The 5239-nt window shown below is 42.4% G+C and overlaps 1 long non-coding RNA gene across 1 annotated transcript in view; it reads left to right on the forward strand.

Moving 5' to 3' along the window:
• LOC109306763 overlaps positions 1–2945 on the forward strand; it is a 6098-nt gene extending 3153 nt beyond the window's left edge. Inside the window, exon 3 of the long non-coding RNA XR_002100100.1 lies at positions 2859–2945. This is a non-coding gene — a long non-coding RNA (uncharacterized LOC109306763). The remainder of the gene's footprint in view (positions 1–2858) is intronic.
• Positions 2946–5239: the final 2294 nt, after the last annotated feature.

Below are 5239 nucleotides of genomic sequence, written 5' to 3' on the forward strand. Positions count from 1 at the left end.
TGCGTCTGTGGGGAAAGTAGGTCAGCAATGATTGACAGCTCCGCAGGTCACCCAGGGGGCAAGGACTGGGTGAGCCTTGGAAATTTCCACTCACAGCTTCAAACTGCGCATGTCAGTTTAACCTCTTCTGTACTGCCAGCACATACTCAAAAAATTTCCATGACACTGTACAACCAAGAGAGTAAAAGCCAAGTTTCAAATCACTTCTGTTTTCTTTTATCTGCTGTGCTCTTCCTCCTTTCTGCACTGTGTCCTGTGCATATGGAGGATAGGGATGACACCGGAGATGTGACAATCAGTAATAAGAGAGGTGTTGATGATTCATTGTTTAGTCATAGGAAATTCCTCCATCCTCAGACTGAGCGCTGATACCAGAATTGTTCACTGGAATCTGCTAGAAGATCAGGACCAAGAACTTATTTTAGCACTGGTAGGATCACATGCAGCCTCTTCTCTGCTCTTTTGTATTCGATGGCAGGCAAAAGGTTCTGGGAAACTGGGCCTGTCTGTCCAAAATGAATATTCTTAGAGCAGGGTCCTCATATGTTCTTCTGGTGACCCTGCCTCAATTCTGAATTGCCAGCTTGTCCCTCACATACGATGAGCGAGGAGATGGTCTTTTTCAGAATGCAAATCATAGGCTTCTAGTCAGGCAAAATGCCTGTAAACAATCAAATGATAGATCCCAGGAAACATAGGGCTGGAAGGATTCTCAGAAGATTATCTTGTCTAACCCCCTACTCACAGAAGATCATCCCTGGCTAAACCATCCCAGGAAAATGTTTGTCCAATCTTCACTTAAAAACTTCCAATGATTGAGATTCCACCACATATCCAATTAAAGAGCAGAAAGCTCTTCTCAACTCAGCTAGTCACACACATTTCTTATGAACCAGAAGGATAGATGGACAAATGAGAAAATGTCTGAAAAATTCAAAAGGAAAAAGAAAATCTGGAGGAGCTGACTTCTTGCCCTTCGGGCGGGGGGCTGGACTCGATAATCTTCCGAGGTCCCTTCCAGCCCTGATGTCTATGGAATCTATGAAAATTCCTGACTTAGTAAGGTAATCTGTTCAAGAGCTTAACCATCTGCCTAGTCAGGAAGGTCTTTCTGGTGATATCCAACCTAAATGTCCCATGCTGCAATTGAAGGCCACTGTTTCTTGTCCGGCTCCTTGTGGAATCAGAAAACAATTGATCACCATCCTTTTTATAACAACCCTTTTTGAATTGGAAGACTGTTTTCACACTCCTCCTTGGTCCTGGATTTGCCACACTAAAAATCCTACTTTTTCACACCTTTCCTCAAAGATGTTTTCTATACTTATTTTATGAGTTTTCTGGATTATTTCCAATTTGTCCATATCTTTCTTGAAGGGTGGTGCCCAAAACAGAATTCAGCACTCCAGGCGAGGCCTCACCAGTGCTGAATAGAGTGAAGAATCAGGTGACATGAAGACTTGCATATGATGCTATATTTAATAATGTCTGTATGTTGTTACATTTTATTGCAATGATATTACACTGTAGATTAATTTAGTTTGTGGTCCACTATAATCCCGAGATACTTTCTTGTAGCACTGCCACTTAACCAGTCATTCCCCATTTTGGATATTTGCATTTGATTGTTATGTCCTAAGTGTAGTAGGAATGGCAGAGCTCAGTAAAATTTTAAGTTCTAGTTTGTTTTTGGGAAAACATTTAAAAATGTTTAATGTTTTAATGCGATGAGCTATGCTAAAATGTTCTGGTCTGGAGGCTTAGTGGGGCTCCTAAATCCATTTTTGGGTACCTGAACAGAAGTGATTGCAGAATCCCTGAGCACATGCAGATCCTATTATTTTCAAAGGCAATTGGGTTTGCTCAGTCCCTCTGAGAATTAGTCCTTTTTTTTGTCGAGCTTCCTAATATGAATTTCAAGAGCCTAACTTCAAGTACTTGGTGAAAAATGACTTCAGTGCATGTATGCTCCTAATTCACTTCTGTACACATGGGATTTGGGGACTGAATCTAATTCCCCTCTTCGGCTACTGTCAGTGGAAACCCAGTGTTGCCACCTTCTTGGGGGTGACTCCATGAAATAGCTTCATGGAGGATGTGTCTGGGGCAGTCAGCAGGCCAGCTTCCTTTCTGCCTTCTGATAAGCACTTGTTGGAAGTGGGGTGTCCAGTCATTGCTTTCCTGTCATGCCCTCAAGTGATGTTGGGGGCTGTTTTTCTTGGTGTTTCTCTCTGAGAGCTTAGCATGTCCCATTGGGAAGATAGCTGGAGCTTTTATTCCATTCCTTTGTCACCTCTTCTATTGCTATGAAAGGCCAGGGGCTTCTCCTCACTCAGCGGTACTCAGAGACCCTCCTCCTCCTTGGTTTCTCTCGCATTTGCCTCTTTCCGTCATTCTCTAGCTGTCTTTGAGATGAGATGAGATGAGATGAGGAAGGGCATAGAGGCATGCAGTGGGTTTCCACTCCCTCTTGTCCATGTGCAAGGATGCTTTTTTCAGAGCAAATCCCTGAACTGAGGACCTTTGCACAAAATTTCTGTGGCTTTTGCTATATATATATAACTAACTGTCAGTCATGCAATAAATTTAGATCAGCTACAAGTGCAAAGTAATTACCACACAGTAAAAAGGACTATCCAGCTAGAAAAAGAGCCAAGTAACTATAAAGTTAGTGTTTTAAAATATATAACAACTCTAGAGCTTGTTTCTACCCAGCTTTTATCTGAACATATAACAGAATACTATAGGATGAGAGATGCTGACCATCTCAGCACCTGCAGTACTATAACCCCTAGAAATCCATTTTATCTTTACCCCCAATCATTTTAGGAACTGATTTTTTTAATTCTCTGTAACAGGAGGGGGTTGGCAAAACATATCCAATTAAAGAGCAGAAAGCTCTTCTCAACTCAGCTAGTTACACACATCGCTTATGAACCAGAAGGATAGACAACACACATCGCTTATGAACCAGAAGGATAGACAGACAAATGAGGAAATGTCTGAAAGATCAAAAGGAAACAGAAAATCTGGAGTTTCTGTCTTAAAGAGCCTCCCTGGATTTAGAAATGCATTGGCACATTCTGGGGCAGCCTACTCCATTGCTGGCAGTGTGCTCGGTGTTATCCTCATTGCTCAGCTGCAGGCAGGACAGATCATTATGTTTTGAAAAGGCAGAAGTGATTACATAGAGCAGTCTCTTTTCCTTTCCCCTCCATGTTCCTCAGGAGTGCAGAATTTATTACCCCACATTAATTCTGCCTCTATTCAACATGAAAGTGTAGTGACAACTACAAACTGTGCTAATAAATGATGTACCGATGACAAAATAACACTCATGAAATGCAACTAAAAAACCCCAGTATGCTATTGCTTACTCTATCCAGGTTTGACTGTAACTAGGAAATGGTTTGGAGTTTATGCACTTCATATACATAACAGTTTCAGAATAACAGATCCTAAATTGCCCACATCACAGCCTTCTCAGCCACTAGCTTGATCATTAAAAACAACATTCACAACAGAAACAGGCATTCCTAAATTACCATCCTAATGTCATCCAACCCACTCATGACATTCTAGCATGAAGCATCTTGCTAGAATAATCTGTCAGTCTTTGGCTAATATCAGAGCTACACAAATATTTGCAAATATTTCACATTTTAAAGCATAGCCTGAACTGATCATTTTTTAGAAAGATGGCTGATTGTTTGCAATATATTTTGGGTAGACATAAACCCATAATTTATTTTAGAAAAAACCTGTTTCTGAACAAACCAATTTATAATTTTTTAGAACCAAGCAGGCTACATTTCTACCTTATTACATTACATTGATCTCAATTTTCATTAAATAAAATAACTTGCACTTTCAACAGTTGTTTATCTGCTGTTTATCCAGATCTAAATTAATGGGTGGGTCTTATTGCTGAAACAGTTTTTTCCTCCTCCTGTAGTTCAACATATGCAACATGTATTTTTAAAGAATTTAAGGCATTTTTTTAGTTTGGCTCTTCTGTTTTTGGCTGTTGCAAGGGCTCTGAAACTGGACCGTAGTACTATCTGGCAGAGCTAGCAAAATGTTTTGAAGGCATAAAAGTCAGATACCAGAAACTGCTTGATGTAACGGCCATAAGCTCCCAATTTCAGAGAGGTTTTTGACAGAATACAATGGGGCTTCTCTTCAGCCACTATAAATTATCATAGCTCCATAGTGCTGATATCATTTGCTGGCAAATGTTTTTCTGGGGCTTTAGCTATCAAAAAACTAAAGAGGCACAACAACGGATGTCAAAGACTTCTAAACTGTCTGAAAAATGCTTTTTCTTCTCTATTCTTAATGTCCCTTGTGATTGATATAACCTTAATTATTCTCAATTCTTGGAAAGGCTCCAACAGCAAGAACAGGTAACAGAGAGCTCCAGAGCACTCTAATGTAAGACAGCAAGGAAAAAGTCCAGTCCACTTTCATGCTTAAATAGTTTTGAGCAAAGGAATAGGGAGAAAGGATGATTGAAGCTTAAGCCAGTGCCTTACCTGAAAGACCATTCAACTGTTTACATTTAGGAAGAAGAGATTTAATTGGGCATCAATGACACGGCTCGGAGCACCCCCAGCCAGGTCATGAGGTGTTACAGGGATTTGGGAGTGGGGCTTAGGGGTCTGGGAGCTCAGGTGGTGTTTTCATTGATCCTCCCAGTCTCGGGCTATGGGCTGAGGAGGGAGAGGAGGATCCACGCAGTGAACCAAAGACTGCGGAGCTGGTGTCATCGTAAAGGCTTTGGCTTCCATGACCACAGCCCACTCTTGGCGAGAGAGGCAGCGAGCTGCTGGGAAGAGATGGCCTCCACCTCTCCCCGCTGTGGAGGAGGCTCTTCTCAGCCAGGCTGGCTGACCTGCTCCACTGCTGGCCTGATGAGCAACCCTTGCAAAGCCAGCAGACCAAGGCACTTAAGGGAGCCCCAGCCCTGGCACAATCTGTGGGCAAGGCAAGAGCCCCCAAGGGGACACCTGCCTGCCTGTATACAAATGCCAGGAGCTTGGGGAATAAGCAGGAGGAGCTCGTCCTCCTGCTCAGTGCAAAGAATTATGACGTCATTGGGATAATGAAGACCTGGTGGGACTCCACCCATGACTGGACCACGAGTATAGAGGGCTATACCCTGTACAGGAGGGATTGTGTTGACAAAAGGGGCGGGGGTGTAGCTCTCTATGTGAAGGAAAGCTACATGTCCCTGCAA

Source organism: Crocodylus porosus, unplaced genomic scaffold (assembly GCF_001723895.1).
Source record: "Crocodylus porosus isolate Cpor-Errol unplaced genomic scaffold, CroPor_comp1, whole genome shotgun sequence".
Taxonomy (NCBI): Eukaryota; Metazoa; Chordata; order Crocodylia; family Crocodylidae; genus Crocodylus; species Crocodylus porosus.